This window comes from Numida meleagris, chromosome 18 (assembly GCF_002078875.1).
Source record: "Numida meleagris isolate 19003 breed g44 Domestic line chromosome 18, NumMel1.0, whole genome shotgun sequence".
Classification (NCBI taxonomy): Eukaryota; Metazoa; Chordata; class Aves; order Galliformes; family Numididae; genus Numida; species Numida meleagris.
This window is the reverse complement of record NC_034426.1, coordinates 10188369-10206158: the sequence shown is the minus strand read 5'-3', so window position 1 is coordinate 10206158 and position 17790 is coordinate 10188369. Positions and strand designations below refer to the sequence as shown.

At 43.6% G+C, this 17790-nt stretch overlaps 1 long non-coding RNA gene across 1 annotated transcript; it reads left to right on the top strand.

Annotated features, from left to right (window-relative positions):
• LOC110407684 lies at positions 1260–15923 on the top strand. Its single transcript, XR_002443990.1, has 3 exons — positions 1260–4804; positions 6104–6233; positions 7868–15923. It is a non-coding gene; the product is annotated as an uncharacterized LOC110407684 (long non-coding RNA).

The window sequence follows — 17790 nt, the reverse complement described above, 5'->3', positions numbered from 1 at the left end:
ACTAATCGCAATAGAGATCGGCGGATTAGCTGCGCAGAGCGGTCAGAACGTAGGAACGCCACTTCCGCTTTTCGGCGCGCATGCGCGCTACTGCCTGGAGGACTAATCGCAGAAGAGATCGGCGGATTAGCTGCGCAGAGCGGTCAGAACGTAGGAACGCCACTTCCGCTTTTCGGCGCGCATGCGCGCTACTGCCCGGAGGACTAATCGCAATAGAGATCGGCGGATTAGCTGCGCAGAGCGGTCAGAACGTACGTACGCCACTTCCGCTTTTCGGTGCGCATGCAAGAGCGGAAACCCCCCAAGGGGGGACAGAGCGGAAACCCCCCAAGTGGGGACAGAGCGGAAACCCCCCAAGTGGGGACACGCCGCACGGAAGGCCAGGGTGAGATTATGGCCCAGGGGAACGTTGCACGGAAGGCCCGGGCGAGGGCAATAGCGAAGGCCAAGAGAACACTGCAGAGAACAAGGCAAAGGCAAAGATAACAGTAGGAAAAAAACAAGGCAAGGGCAAGGAGAACTCAGGAGGAAAAGGACAGGCAACCTTCAGGGTACCCTAAAATGCACTACTGAGCTCTGCAAGCACTGTATTGAGTCTCACTAAGTTACGAGTAAACATTGGTGGGTGTACATTGCCCTTACCCATTACAACAACCAGCACACAGTCAGGAAAGCTGAGTTCTGCGGCATCCCAGGAAATGGAGCTTTCCGTTTCTTGCTGACTTCATGAGGAGGCACAGATCTCCATGCAGTTCTGCCACCGCCCAGGTGCACCCCAGTTCGCTGCTACCAGCTGTTGAACACAATGCAATAATGAAGGCTCGGCCCCGCACATGCAGGGGCTGCACCCTGTGCACACTGCTCTTACCAGCAGCACCGCAGCGAGACACCTGGGGCTGTGAGACACGACGATGCAAAGGAGTTTGGTGATCGGGGCACAGTCGGGGCAGGAGGGGAAGCCTGCGTGCTCAGCAGTGCTGGAAAAACTCACCGAGTGCACCCATCACTATGATCCACAGGCTCGACCGCACCTGCAGAGAAGCAGAGGCTAAACCAATGAAGAACAAGACGACAATAAGAAGCTGAAACTATGAAGAAGACAAAAAGAAGCTAAACAGATGAAGAAGCAGCAAACAGAACAAGAAGCTAAACAGACGAAAATGAGGAGAGGCTAAACTGATGAAAAAGGAGAAAAGAAAACAAGAGGCAACACCGATAAAGAAAGAGAAAACAAGAGACTAACCCAATAAACAAGAGAAGAAAAAGAGAAGAAGAGGCTAAACTGATGAAGAACAAGAGGCTCAACCCAAAAGAAACAACTTCAAAGCAAAGAGAACACTGAGAGCAAGGAAGTAGAAAGCGGTAAGAAAAAGACAGCCAGTCTGTAAGTCAGCCTAATGGACTGGAAGAACCTCTGGGACAACTCCATTGGATCAAGGTCTAGAATAGGGAAACAGATCTGGATGTGCACTGCCCCTTCCTCTTGGGAGAAGCCCAAGTCCGTCCCAAAGTCAGATCCGAGCCATGGCAGGACATGAAGCTTTCTGTCCTGCCCTGTTTGCACGGAGAGCCACAGATTGCTCACTGCAGGTGACACAGCACTCAGCACCGGCAGAATTCTGCATCGCCGCCTGTGCAATCAAGTACAATGCTGAAGGCACTGATGAGTATGGGAAAACAACATCACCATTACGGCTAGGAAGGGGACAAACTAAAAGAGCCAAGAAAGGCCAGGGCAAAAAGGCAGAACAAAAGCAAGGAGAACACCCAGAAACAAAGGCAACAACAAGGACAAAACCTACAAAAACACCCAGAGGTATTGTAGCAATCAGAAGGACCAACGTGATGGAAAAGGTGTTACAAAGAGGTGCAAGAAGTGGCACAATGGCAAGGTGCTACAAGGGAAGGGAAGCAGATCGCTCATCCGTATCAGAAGATTCTGGGTTCACAGGGAAAGGTTTCCACCAAGGAGGGATCTCCAGAAAGAGATCCTTCCTCAGTGGCAGTCATCCCTTCAGTGAGGCCTAAGAGGGGTGGAGCCTGGCCACCCTACAAGTGAATTGCCTTCACCTGAAGTGTAATGACATAAAGTGGCTACACGGTGGCAGCAGAGACCGTGGAATAAAATGAAGTGTAATAACAAGTTTGACCACACGGCGGCAGCAGACAGCGCGGAAAGAACGGAACTGCTGAGACATAGGGGGAATGTTTCTGATACAGCCACAACTCCACACCATTTTCCCGTTGACTTCTGGGACCATGACTACTTAGCTCATTGTGATTAGGACTGAGGATGCGATGATTGAACAGAATCAAGTCCAAGTGTGGGGCAGGACCACCACTGTGTGGGTCCAGCTGTGCGGCTGCAAGTGTGGGGCTAGACATGTGGGTCAGGTGTATCTGAGTGAGGATCCAAATGTGGGGCTCGATGTGTGGGGCTGCAGGACTTCAGTGTGGGTCCGTGTTTCGGTCAGGATGTGCAGCTGAAGAACCCAAGTGTAGGTACAGGTGTGGGGCTGAGTGTGTCAGGCCGGATGTGGGGCTTGAGGACTTGGGGGGGGCTCAAAGAGTGGGTCCTGGTGTGGGGCTTGTTGTGAAGGGCTGGATGAGCTGGGTGTGGGGCTCCAAGTGTGGGTGCAAGTGTGGAGCTGGATGTGTAGGACTAGACTTGGGGAACCCTTGGAACTCAAGGCTCATGAGGAGGGAAATAGGCAGGAAAACTCTTTTAGATGTTACCTGTTTGAAGGCATAAACCAGCCCCATACTTCAAAAATGTTAAAAGAAAAGGCTTAGAGTAATCTCCTACCACATTATGCATATTTGGTCTAGAGAGCAGTCGGCAGAGCTCTGTATCATAAAGAACTTTGGTCATCAGCACCAAGCTCCTAAGGTCCAACCAAACCAACTAAATGTGCATACGTTCAGACAGAATCCTTAAGTAGGACATTCAGGAAAAGCATCAAAGAAAGCATCTGATTCACATCCTTCTCATTTGTTTTTGAAAATCCAGAGGCCTTTGTGTTTGCTCCATCTCTGGCCTGTGAAGCCTGAGCCTGCCATTTGTTGGAAGTTCTTTTAACCAGACATCAGAGAATTTAGATTGGACTGCATTTTAGGAAGGCGTTGCGTGAGATCAAAAATAGTGCCTTGCCGAGCGAGAAAGTACAGACTAAATAATGGCTTAATTCCTAATGAACAAAGTTAATTCCTCCTTTCCAGATCACTTAAAGGGCTAACGTGAAACAAGACAAGCAGAATGTGGGGATGGTTTAGTGCTATCTGCAAGTTAGCATAGGACATCACACAAGAACTGCTTCAATCCTAGAAACTGTCCAAACCAGTGCAACAGCAGGGCTGTGTCCTAGGCTACAACACACTCAATCTCTTCCCACAATGCTGTTTGGAAAAGCCAACACAACAGATATTCCTCTCCTGGACTGGATGTGCAGTTACACAGCATGAAGACAACCGAACTCAGGAACTTTGTTGATTTGCTTTGAGGCATCTGAAAAATCAGCTTGCCCAAGTATACCAGGTTAGTCTAAAACAAGAAGAAAAACTGCTTGGTGTGTCCTGAAGATGCTTGAAAATGCTTTTCTTTCTAAAGTGGCCATAAACCCTCAATTCCTCTTTCCTATTTTGCTGCCCCACAACCTCTACGCACTCCAAGAACGATGGCACTTTTTGCCGCCAGCATCTGCCCTCCAAGAGCTGGAGCCTCCTTCGGAACCGAGTTTTACTGCTACAGTTGAGATTTCACACTGGGCCAAGCCTAGCACCGTGTTATTTGGGGCCAAATGAAAAGCTGACCAGAACTTCAGCTTGAATCAAAAAAGGCACCGCTGCACTGGCAACACTGATTCTACGGGAGTGGTGGCTTAAATAAAATTTGCATTTTTGGTGTATGTTTATCTGGCAAGTGAGTAGTTGTGAACTGATGCTCCTTACAGCTGTGTGGGGGCCCACTCAGGACAACTTAGAGCCTTCCTTCTGCATCCTAAAGGCCTCTCGGGGCAACCAGGCTACTCTAGGGAAGTTTCTAGGGAGGGAATCACCACCCAACCAATCAGGTTGATTCAATGCCAGCTGGTTCTCACCAAGGGAATCACCTTCTATGCAGTCAGGTCCCACCCTAGAAATGCACTCTTATGCTCCAGAGTCACATAGAGCCCTTCCTAGAGCCCTAGAGGTCTCTATGGGGCCCACAGTGCAATTTAGGGTACCCCAGGACACTCTCATGGGCCAGGCAGGAGGCCCTCTGTGGTGCCCTAGAAGTCTCCCAAGGCCACACAGTAAGCTCTAGGGCAAGCTAGACATGTCCCAGATTCAGAAGCATTTATCTTCCTACTAAAGCCGTCCTTTGGATATTGGAAAAGTTTTGCACACTATTGATTGCTGTCTGTTTAGCTCTCACTCGTATTCCCTGAGATCATTAGGTGTCCCTACCGAAACAGGGTTGTCAAATCCAGTTTTTCTAAGAGTTATTTCGCTGTAGCTCCTTCCATCTTGCCCGTCAGACACACGAGCACATACAAGTGTACTTTGTTGCACTGTCATGGGTTATTTCCCACGGAGGCTTTCCTGCATTGCAAGTTTTCTTAGCTAGTCTCCTCTGAAAAGAGGCAGGGCTTGTGACTATGTATAACCCTTATTTGGAGCCAGTTGTTGCCTTTCTTAGGAAAATTGTAACATGATCAAAGGCTGAGCCTACCCTTTGAAACATAGCATGACTAATAAGGTGATCTGCAGAGAAGAGATTCAGTGACAGTTACTTGGATTGTAAGAAGACACCTGATGACAGCTGGTGAGTTTATGTTTTTAATGCCTCTGTTCTTCCCTTGGTTCCATCTTCATGCATGTCAGTGCTGCAGCTGTGTTGATTAAGTTCCGAGGATGAATTTGTTCTCTTGTTATTTCAGCCTTGTGTAGATCCAGTCCCATTAATAGGTCTACCCAACAAAGGCAAGTGAGGAGTTTGAGCTTTAATTATTTATCTGTTCTGCTCACCCTTTTCTGATTTAACTCTTATTGAATGTTTAGTATCATGCTTAGCAGGGTGAGCTGCAAGTGATGATTACATTGCATTCAGCTATCAGGATTAGTTTCTAACTGTCCAGCTGTGTTGCAGCACCAGATTAGAAAGCTGTCCTACCAACACTCCGCTCTACACTGCATTTCTCCTACCTGAGTTACTCAGTCCCAAAACTGGGAAAGTTTTTTAGTTGTCTTCTTCATAACTCTTCTTTCCAACCATTGAAACACATGTGAAAAGGGACTGTCTGTAGGCTATACAAATTTAAACACAAGTACCAGGTGAAACCTGAGCTGAGTTTCCCAGGCTCCTGACAGTTTCCTTGATAAACTGCTTTGTTTCACTGGCCTTCTATGTGAAAAGGAGACTGACAATTCACAAGGAAACATTAGCTGGCAAGAGCTGGATGACCTACCTTCCCCTCAGCTGCAGGTTTTATTACCCCCTCCTTGGCATGTGCAATTGTGGAGCAAGCTGACTGAGGGCTGAGAGTTGTATCGGAGCAGTTAAGTCTAAATACTGGACTCACTGGGGATGACAGCAGTCTTTGAGTTCCAGGCCTTTTTTGTTGCTCCTTTTCTGAAGCCTTGATTAATCTGTGCCCCTCATACTTCCAAGGTGATAAAGCTCCTTTCCCTTTCAAGCTTAGTCTGCCTCTGTGGCATACTTCAGGGACAGGCTGTCCCTCTTTGGCATACAGGAACACGCAATCCAGCAGGGATCCTGTTTTGATCAAGTCACGACTGCCACAAATGGCAAGGACTGAGGACTGTTGATTAGCTTTAGGCAAGTCTTCTCCTTGAGCAGGTTACTAGCACTGTTTTGTTGTGTAGTTTTGCTAAAAAGAAAAAAGATAGGTAGGGGGACCAGACAGAACTCTCTGCTTATGTTTTTCCTATTGTTCTATTGCAGGCCTCTATTAATAAAGGATCTTAGTTGCTTTAACCCATGTTTCTCAGCCACTCCTGTAGCTGTTCTGAGGAAGTGCAGACTCTTCGGAGTCAGCCAACCACAGTTCTCACAACCTTATCAGCATTAAATCTGATACTATCTTTTATTCCTGTTTCACAGATTATGAAATGTAAAACTCCCTTTCGATCTTGACCCTTGCCCATCAAGCTTTCCATCTCTCAGCTCTCACTTTACACAGCTGGAATGCTCTTATGGATTGAGGACTGACTCCATGCTCTCATCACAGCAAGTATGATTGAGACCTGATTCTTTACTGAATTCTCTCACTGTCTTGATTAGCTCATTAGCAAACATTATGCAGAAAGTCAGCCTGGAACAGACATTCCCAGATATTCTGGGTGTAGCGATCAGAAGGACCAACACGATGGCAAAGGTGTTACTAAAGAGGTAGAAGGTCCAGCATGATAGCAAGGAGCTACAAGTGAAAGGAAGTAGATTGCTCACCTGTATCAGAAGAATCTGGGTTCACAAGGAAAGGCTTCCACCAAGGAGGGATCTCTAGAAAGAGATCCTTTCTCAGTGGTAGTCAGCCCTTAAATGAGGCCTAAGAGGAGTGGAGCCTGGCTCCACCCGTTCCAGTCACACAGGTGAATTGCCTTCACCTGTGCTCCCAGGGCTGACTGGGTCTTTCCTCCAGGTGCTCAATCGGTGGTTCAGACCATGACTCAGCAGTTCCCATACACTGGGTCATGAGTGAGTGTACTTTCTTTCAGACAGGCATCCAATGTTCCCCTTAAATTTGGACTTAAAACTGTATACAGTGAACCATTTCATGGGACCCATTATGAATCATTTACCAGCACTCTTCTGGCTGCTCATGGGCTGTGGAGAGTATTTGGGAATCCAAGTGAGGCAATCTCATACTTCCATTTGATCCTAAAATCTAGTGAGAGAAACTTATAGTAATACCGAAATTTTCAGTCAGTCCTGATACACTTAAACAGTGCAGAGGCTATTTCTAAGGGCCTTCAGAATGTTTGTTGCCTGGCAATAACTTAGGAAGAATACAGTAAATAATGTGGAATGGTAATATTTAAAAAATATGTATTTTCTCCCACGATTCTTAGAGTTTTAATAGGGAAGGAGTACTCCTGCCTCTCATTGAGACACAGCTGTATCTGAGATGAAGTACAGCAGATGTTTAACAGGCTTTAGCAGCCTTCAGTTACAATAATTCAAGACCAGTTCTAAGGGATAATATGTACAAAGGTAGTTAGTACTGGGAATTTCATATTGCTAAAGAGAAGCATTCCCAAATGGCAGGTGGGCCTAAATAGAGGTAGTGACTGTATTCTAAAAGTATCAGCACAAGCTCCTCATTTCTATTTTGTCCACACAGTGGTGCTTCTGTTGACATAGTCTTCTCGAATGCAAAGCAGATTGATCAGGGGCTGTTCACAGAGAGGAGCATGATACCAGATTAATCAGTGCTTACTGTGGAGCTTGGCTTGTGTTTTTTCAGGTTGGCCTTTTTATTATTTTTTCCCCACACTTTCTTTGATTACATTCCCAATTGGGTCAGTAGGTACCTTCAGAAAGGAATCATATGCATTCTTCACCATGACTGAATGTATAGATTCCCGGGTCTTAGGCTGTAGTCCTCTATACAAGATAAGGACCAGGGGGAAAAAAAGAGGCCATGGAAGACCACTTGGGATGTAATTTTCACCTTCCCAAGATGTGAGCTTTATTTCTAACAGTTTGTTGGCTGCTGCAGAGCTGCTCAAAGTAGGTGACTAAGTGGCTGGGTTTTGCTTCTGCTTTCTGAAATACAGGATCATGCCCAGTGTCCTGACAAATAACTCTATTTTTTTTTCTAGATTTTATTTATGTCATGCAACTTCCCTTATCTCTCCCTTTCAGAGCCTAAGCAGTCCAGGAGCAGTTCTACATCCACAACATCTGTATCACACAACAAGGATATACTCCGCCGGATGAAGAAGCAGTCCATAATGCCTAAAAGGGATGTGACACCATAGCCCACAGGATATTTCTTCTGTTACAGGCTCCTTAAAGAAAAGAAACCTGAGAGATGATTTTTCTCAAGATATTTTCCATAAGTAAATATCACAGCCTGACTGTCTGCACTCTGGTCTGATGTTTTAAATATCTAGTTCCTAGAGTTCAGTTTCCTTCTCATTTAGCTAATCACTATGTAATAGTTGTTGCCTCCTTTTGTTAGCCAATACTACTAAGAGCTTGATATCCTGGAGTTAAAATGTCACCCACTAAAAGCCAAAAAACAAACTGATAATTGAGCTTTCTTTCCTGAGAAACTGACTGCTTTCTCTTTTTTAAACTGTCTGGTTTGGTTGTCAGTCTTGCATGTAGCTCAATTATCGTAGCCAAAATTGCAGATCTTGCTTCTCTCTGGTTTCCTCTGATCACTTTGTCACCTAAAGGTCATACTCATTTTGCTGTGTTATATTCTCAAATGCTCTGCTGTCAAGTATTTGCATTCCACTCAGTTCTCTAGAACTATATGCTATACATCTCACCATACTGAGTGCCTTTCAGTGGTACATCAAGTGAAGTGGCTAACATCTGTCACTTCTTCCTTTTACACTCATAACCTTCCCTACAGGAGAAGTGTGTGCCGTGGTAGTCCTTAGTTTAGTGGAATGTTTTGGCTTTGAATGTTTTCTTGGGAAGATTTGGAGTTATTTATTTTGGTGTGTTTGGTGTTTGCTTTCCCTACACTTCTAGGTTAAGGGAGGCACAGTCAAAAGAATTGGACTTGTTCTTGGATGGGCAAAATAAAAGATGAGTGATGGTCCTGGAGCCTGATCAAGAGCATTAGTAATGCTCATTTCATAAATTTGGATCAGCCTGTAATAAAGGCTGATTTTCAAAGAAAGAAGATGACCTGCTAGTCATCTTGATCAGTGATTTGCTGCACTTAGAAAACTTAATGCCTCAGGTGTGGCAAACACTGAGTTCTGTACATCCTCTGGATTGGACTAGTATATTAAAATTAAAGTCAGTTTTTGAAAGAATGGATTAAGAGTGCTGAAGAGAGACAGAGAGGTATATTTGACACATGGGAAAAGCAGCAATTGTTTCCAAAATCTCAATCTGTATCAAGGCATACATTCAAAATACTGATGCCTAATGTTCAGTCTAATAACTGCCCCCCCACACACACACACCTCCAGATTAGAATAACAAAGACAAGCAAAATGAATCTTAAAATATACTTAATATGCAATGGTATTTTGATTAGGTTGAAGAGCTTTTGATATGGAAGAACATACTGAGTATCTGCGAGAAAATCTTTGCACGGCCTTCTCAATGTAGTTGCAAGTGCAAGTGTTCATATTTTAGTCTTAGGTGCACCATTTAAAAGTCTAGCTCTCCCTAGGTTTCTCTGTCTTGGTGGAGTGAGAGGTTCCTCCAGAGAGCTGCTCAGAGTACCTAGTTTTACCCCAAATCTAGCCATCTGAGATTCCTTTGACTATAATTCACAGACTTCTGGATATCTCTTTATCTTATTCTGTTATTGAAGTTACTCCTTCTCCGTTCATGTTTCTTATGGGTTCTCTGCGCTTATGTGTTTAGAAAGCATCTCATTCAGCCATCTGCTCAAGGCAGTATCCCATGACTTGGAAAGTCATTCATGCTTACTGTTGATAGATTTTGTTTCTTTTTTTCCACTGATGAGGGGGACATTAGATATTGATTCCTCTTAGAGAATGTGGATGGAGCAGATTCAGAATTCTAGAAAAACATTTTGGAGTTGATTTATTAAGATTCTACTGAAAATGTTAAAGGAAACCTAAATTTCTAGGAATACACTGTAGTTGTACAAAGATACAAAGAGACAGTAACTTCTAACAGGGAAAGGATAAAGCAGTGGATAAGCAGGAACAACAGGTTCAGTGGGAATTTGCATTATGTGATCAAGGTCGCATGGGACACCTATAGCAGAATCAGAACAAGAATCAAAACTATCTACTTTTTCTGCAATGTCTTTATCCTGAGACATTTAGCCATTCCTTTTAGTATTCTAGTGAGCTGCTATGCAGCTCAGATATTTGGGATAAGAGACTTTTGTGGTTATTATATTTATCAAAATTTCTTTGCTTAGGTGCACGCTTTCAAAACGAACCCTTCCTAGTCACTGGCCTTCTGATCTCAATGTTTGTCACTTACCATTGCTGAAAACATACACGGTGATGTAGTGGTTCTAAGTGACACTGGGCATCTTGTTACAAAGCTTGGTGCTTCATAAATACACGGAATCATCATGCTGCATCATCACTTTCCCCTTCTTGGCTATATACTCTGTATGTTTGTATTTGGTGAAAATAATATCCCTTCACCATAAAGAGCACAACATCTAAGCTGCAACTCATATTACTACATTTAATTTGCTAATGCTGTCATACAGCCCCTGCAAGTCATAATTTACTGTGGGTATCATCACAGAACAACCTTGCTGGCCTTGTAATTGTTACTGTGTCCAGAAAAATGAGTTGCTGACCTTTTGCAAGTGCTATTTCTGTTGACTGCTGAAAACATTCAGAACAAAGTTACATGTATCTTAGGGGCCCAAGCCAGAGTCTTATCTGCTTGCTAGTTCTCCAAATCTTAGCATGTCTGTAAAGATAGCATGGGGTATTTCAAAGAAGAGCTCAGTTTATACTCTAAGGGAGAGTGAGCTTCAGGACTTGCCTAGCGGTACTGAGATAACATCCCTTCTTTCTCCTTCAACAATTGGTTATGTTGAATCATGTTAATGTAGCTTACAGTGTGCTTGTAACAGAATAACGAGTTTGCATCTGCCTGTACATTTCAACGTAGATATACTGCTCACCAATGTACAGTCTGCCTCACTGAGAGGTACTGCTGGTGGGGGTAGCCCAGTGCTAGTCTACACTGTAAGGACCTGATTAGGAATACAGTAGTGAGAAGTAAAAAAGGCATTATGTATTCCACTGGTTCTAGGATAACAGTTGCTGAATACCCGTGATTCTGTTCTGAATCTCAACTCTTCTGGGTATTACTTGTCCACGCTAGTTCGGAGCAAAGACCTCAAGCTGCTTCATCAGTACAGGCTAAAGGTAAAGGAACTGCCAGTTCCACAATCCTGCAGATCATAGACGAAAACCCCATCTTTCTAAATACAGTGGGTTAAAAAGAGTCCTGTGAAAGATTTGATAGATTTCAAAACCAGAAACATATGAAAGTTCCCTGTATTTTTCAGGATGAAGGATGATGAAGCCCTGTTAGTTGAATTACACTGGAGAAATCTTAAATATGTCTTTGCTAAGGCTTGTGTCATGGGGGAGCACTCTCCCAGCTGTCTCCTTTCAGAGCTGTACAGGGACAAGCAGAAGCAGCACAGAGGCAACGGTTTTGATGCTAGAAGGCTAGAGGAGGGCTGTGAGAAGCTGAAATTCCCACCCAACAACTTAGTTTCTGGTGCTGTAGACAGATCAGTCCAGAAAATGCATCGCTTACCGTCCTGTCTGTAAAATGAGGATAAAGATCTTGCCATTCTTAAAGGACTTGGTGATCTACTCATGGGAAGATGTATACATGATCTTAAGTAATCAGTCTAACCCCCTGATTCTATATAAAATGAACTGAAGCAAGATTTTGGGGAGCACAGTGCTGCTTTCCAGATGTCACTGTTCACTATCCCAATGTTCATTCCTTAGCTGGATCCATCTAGCCTATCTAGTCCATTGTTTGTAGACTAGTGGCTTTCAGTTCCTCACACTAGCACTTAGGTACTGCTTAAAAAATGCTTAGTATCAGCTGTGATTAAAGGTTTTTGATGAAGCAAACCAAAAGTGAGAAGAGAATGGTTTTATCTGCCTCTTTCTGTGAATATCTCATAAGCATAGATTAATAACAAAATTAGCCTAGATAAATGACACAGTTCTTTGTTACTCAGCTATTTTCAGTCTTGAGCAAGGCTCATGACTTGCGCTGAAGGTCACAAGTTTAAACCAACTTGTTGACCTGTGGGTTAAACTGGCATACTAAGGCACAAGCAAAATTACTTCCTATGGTGAAATGCTCAAATAAGCTGTTCAAATATTTGGCAAAAGCCTGATAACTGTTGTTCAGAGAGTTGCATGAGGAAGAGGGAAGTGGTTTCTAGTTGCATCCGTTTTTCACAGTCAAGTTCTGTGCAGTCCTGGGTAAATCAGTGGTCAGTGTCATCCAAGTCTCAGCTTTTTCATTGTCTGCTTACAGGGAGGACAAAAGTCTGTATGTGCCTAGCCAGGTAACTCAAGGCACAGTGATGGGCATGCAGTGACCATGGCATGCTCTCTTACCTTCTATACAGACACATTCTTCCTGCAGCCCCCAAAATAACAAGAATGGCCACTGAAGTTGTGCTGTCAGTTAACCAACTACCATCCCAGAAGCAGGATACCAGTTTTCTTGGTACTGTGACCAAAGCACTGATGTGGAAGCTCTCTCTGAATCACATGTCTTTATATTATCACCATGTTCTATCCCGTTAGACGGCAGATGCCTGGGGAAATGACTTTGCACTAAATGTAAATATTTTAAGTAACTCCAGTTGGTCTAGGACAATTAATGCTGGATAGTAATTACACTGAGATTGTGTCTTACTATTGTCTTCCCTGTTATTGTTTGAGCAGTTGCTTTTTGGAAATATGTTTAATGTGTGCCATGAGGTTCTAGACCTTTTCAGTTCCAAAGATTACAAGCTCAAATAATGCTCTCATAACCTTGTTATTATAGGAGGTTGCTGTAGCTGAAAAGCAGTCTCTTTGCAATGTCCTCACTAATTCCATGAGTAGAAATTTATAAGCAGCTGAGGTAGGTTCCTCTTTAGTTCAAAAGTCCCTGATCAGCAAGGAAGAGAGAACAGAACCAGCAAAATGAAGCACATTTAGTTATCTACGAAAGATCAGGTATGAAGCCAGAGTTGGAGGAGGCGATGGCTCACTGGAAAGAAAATGTGACTCCACTGAGGTCAAAGGAGTTGCAACAAAATGCATCTATAGCCCCAATTTTTTTTTAGTTTCCATGTTAACATTCCTTCTTATTCACTTACGGCATGTCCCTCCCAGTATTCTACTCATCCACTAAATTTTCCCTGCCCTTTCTCTTTGGAGTGTTGGGGCTTTGGTTTAATTTATAGAGAGACATATCTTTTTCTAAAAGAAACCAATACTTTGTATAAACAATTTTCAAAATCAAGACCAAAGCCTGCATTCAGATTTTAGCAACATAGCTATAAATCTCAAATAACTGCAGGAACTAGTAAAATAACTATAGATTTATTTTCTGGTATTAAAGCTGAAACTGGAATGTTCACTGTTATACTTTAAATTACTGGCACAGCACATACATATTTACCTCTATTAAAAGCCTCAGATCCTTCCTCCCATTATGTTTAATGTGAATATGCAAGCCTGGGTTCTGTCTTCAGTAAAGTCTTTTCCAATCCTTCAGGAGTTGTATGGTTAACATTAAGTGACAGCTCTTAGTGAATGTTTGACTCTATTGCCAATTGCTCTTACAGTCAGGGGTTCAATGAAAGTTAAATATGTCACCAAAAGTGACAGTAGCCAAAAGTTAAATAGGTTGTTAGCATGTTTTAACACTTAGGATTTCCCTCCAAAACAATGCAAAACAACAGAACAGGTTGTAGAAAGCTGGGAGGGATATGGAGCAAGAAAAGCAAAGAATTCTGAGGGAGGTGGGGTAACTCCAGTTAGAAGAAGAGACAAACATACATAGTGATTTAGCCATGACCAAATGGTGGGAATTTTATGTTGTGCACAGGCATGTGTTGGATGCTTTGCTAAGGATGCTTGAGGAGCTCATCAGCCAGCATTATCACTTAGGAAAACCGCTATCAGTCCTTTGCTCGAGAAATGGCTTAAGAGCCCTGGATAATTTCACAGTCAAAATTAGAGTAGTTTATGAAGTGCTTGGGGAATGCAAAGCAAGATAGTGAAGTACCTAGCAGCAGATTACACCCAAAGCATGGGGAAGAACAACATGCTCCTCGTCTCTTAACATTCCTGAAACCTTCAGAGGTTTGGCAAAGGTGTTTCTTAGAACAAAAACAGACAGACAACAATTAGATGATTTAGGGAACAAAAACGCTAGCCATTTGAGTAGAAGTTTTGCATGTCTTTTGGCAACTTCATGGTGGGAGCATGGAAGCATGCAGCTGAGTCCCATCCTTAAAGGATGTCAAGGTGCTGACTGCAGACCTGTTGCTTCCTGTAGTGTTGGGTGGCCCTGCTCCTTTAACATGCAAAATCCAAAGGACAGTGATCATGGTAGTAATTTTTCATCCTTCCTCCTGGGGATTTGCTTGTGAGGTCCTCAGCCTGGGTAACTCTCATAGCATAACAGAGACCCATAAGTCTTTTGGCTACTTCTCCTTTTTTGCTCACTTGTACCCCAGTCTTGGATTTTCTGGTGATGTCACCTCTGTGCCCCAGACTGGGTAGGCTGAGTGCTGTGGAAAAAAATAGCTAATAATAAGCCACATTTTAAGATGAAGTACATGATGAAGCAGGTGCTAAGTGGGAGATGTGATTAAGGAACTGGTTTTCGTGAAATGGCAGTAGATTTTTTCCACCTCTTCTGTAACAGAGCACTCTGGGACAGGTGCTTACAAAAAAATGTCCTATTGCTGAGGCCTTCCCCTTGCCTGGCAGTCCTGTATAAGCTGGTGCTGGGCCAGAGTATCATGTTGCCTTCTGCCATGAAAAGCTAGAACTTTGATCTGGAAAGAATTGGAACTGCCCATGGAATGCTGTCAGACACACGATCGGATAGCAATTTGCTGAGAAGAGGATGACTGTGCCTCAATGTTATCCGAGATCACTATTGAGAAAACAAAGTTTGCAACCATGGCAGCAACTGCTGTCTCTTAAACGTTACCCTTGACAGGGCTTGGCACCCTAGTGTGTTGTAGAGACTGTTAGCTCTGCTAGTCCTTTTTGTATTAAGTGAACATGGCAGAAAGTGCCAAAAGACCTTGGAGAAGCTGGGAATGGCTGCTCATTTTGATGTCTGTGAATTATGTTTCCACACATATTTGCAGACATATGCCTAGCGTACACACACTTTTATTTCTCTACCGTCATTATTGCGGTGTTGTGATAACCCGTGGTGCCATGAACAGAAAAGTTGCCTGTCAGTTATGTTAAACACCTGAAGACTCTTGGCTCTTAGCCCGCACAAGGTGATTGTTATCTTCAACTGTTTTCAAATAAGCTTCTCAGAGCAAAACTGATGATTCAGACAAGCTGCTGAGATCATAAATCATTTTTAATGTTAACAATGTTTACAGCCCTTTATTTAGTTGCTGAAATCTTGTAATCTTCACAGCCATCCAGCTGTGAAACCTCATCGGAAAAGCAATTGTTCATGCATATTCAACTCACGTGATCCTAGGATCTATTTCTGTTATTTAGGTTACTCAAAGTCTTTCTACAACAAAGGCACCTCTCTAAATCCTTGGTACATAAATACTAGTGGATTACTTTGCTCTTAGGCTAGCCTGAGTTAGTAGGATGTCTTTTTTCAAGGTCTGAAATGTGAACAACTTTAAATTGTTTCTAGAAAACATTTATGTTTTCTAGAATGGAAAAAATGGTGTGTTCCTTTCTGTGTCTTTTGGGGAGAGAAAGGACGGTAACACTTCATTAAGAACAGAAAGGTCATCTGAAATTACCAGATTAGGGGCAATAAGAAACCAGATGAGGTTTAACAAAAGCAAGTGCAGAGTCTTGCACCTGGGAAGGAATAACTGCAAGTATCCATACAGGTTGGGGCATGACCCACTGGAGAGGAGCTCTGCAGAGAAGGACCTGGGGGTCCTGATGGACGACAGGATGGCCATGAGCCAGCAGTGTGCCCTGGTGGCTAAGAAGGCCAGTGGGATCCTGGGGTGCATTAAAAGAAGTGTGGCTAGCAGGCCAAGGGAGGTGATCCTCCCCCTCTACTCTGCCCTGGTCAGGCCTCACCTGGAGTATTGCATCCAGTTCCGGGCTCCCTGGTGCAAAAAAAGACAGGGATCTCCTGGAAAGAGTCCAGCAGAAGGCCACAAAGATGATAAAGGGCCTGGAGCACCTCCCCTATGAGGAAAGGCTGGGTGACCTGCATCTGTTCATCCTGGAGAAAAGAAGATTCAGAGGGGATCTTATTAATGTTTATAAATATCTTAAGCGTGGGAGACAAGGGGACATGGCCAACCTCTTTTCAGTGGTCTGTGGGGACAGGACAAGGGGAAATGGCCAAAAACTGGAGCATAGGAAGCTCTGCACCAATATGTGAAAGAACTTCTTCACAGTGAGGGTGACAGAGAACTGGAACAGGCTGCCCAGAGAGGTTGTGTAGTCTCCTTCTCTGGAGATATTCAAGACCCGTCAGGACACCTACCTGTGCAGCCTGCTGTAGGGAGCCTGCTTTGGCAGAGGGGTTAGACTCGATCTCTAGAGGTCCCTTCCAACCCCTACAATTCTGTGATTCTGTGATTATTGTGAAAGGGAGTTTATATTCCTCCTCACCTGGGCAGAACAACTCCACAATCAGTGGGCTGTGCTCCTCCACTTTACTTACACTCATTTCATCCAAGTACAGCCCTATGAGCTTTGAAGGGATAACTCCTCTGACTGTTGGGAGTAAACAGACTTTTATTTTCAGATACTGGATAGTGGGAAGTGATAAACATGATCTCAGCTTTCCCTACAAGATATTGTTTCCCTAAAAGATATTATTCCAGTGTGGAAATGCGAACAATATCTTGTTGTCTTCACTGCTTAATTGTGGTATCAAATGTAAAAGTCATCAACAGTGCTCTCCAGAAAGATCTGGTAACAGAACCTCATAACATGTCCTAGATACTGTGGAGTAGGAACCGCCTCCTTTCTTTGTATGAGCCTCTAGCTTTTTTTTAAAAAAAAAAAAAAGCCTGACAGCAAACAGAAATCACATCCACCTCCTGTTATCCCACTGTTGGAAGAAGAGCATAAAGGGTCTTAAAACCTCAGTAGGCAAAAAAAAATTAAATAACTTGTACAATGATTGTTGGAAGGTCAGTGGTGGAGGGAAGATGAACCCAGTGGCCAGTCCTTGCACTAAGTGCCCTGTTCACATGTATGAAAAGAGACTCAAAGAACTAAAACTTACAAATGAGATTCAAGTGGGAACAAGTCTCAGCTATGGAAATCTGTCAGGGAATGACTTAACAAATGCTGTTGGGCACAACTGATTTTAAGGGCTCTGGAATTATGACTGCAACATGCCACATTGATTCACGTGCAACATGCTGAGAGACTGCATCAAGAGCTCTCGCAATCTATTTACATGTGCACTTGCTAACAATCATATTTCATGCAGTAAGTGCAAGGCCTCTGCATGGCTTTGATTTGTATGTCTAGATTTCTTGTATACCGCATGAGTACAGCACTGGCACACGTATTTCTTGTATACTGCAAAGTGTGCTGGTAGGTGGGGACTTAAAAGACATAAACATACTATATTGTTACACTTCGCTACAAAGCATAAAGCAGTTCCCAGGGGAGCAGAGGAGTAAAAAGTATACTGACAAAAAAGCCAGTGAGGTAGTCCCCCCACTTCAAACTTTCTCTGATTAAGGAGCATGCAGGATGTCACATTTCTGTTCCATGCTCTAATGAATAAAGAACCACGGTCAGCAGGTTATGGGAGGCGATTCTCCCCTTGCAGGGAAAGGTGCGTGCACGTGCGTTTCTCAAGAAGTTGTCTCAGAGCCAATTATCTCCCTCTGTCTTCGTGCTCCTCCAGGAAGG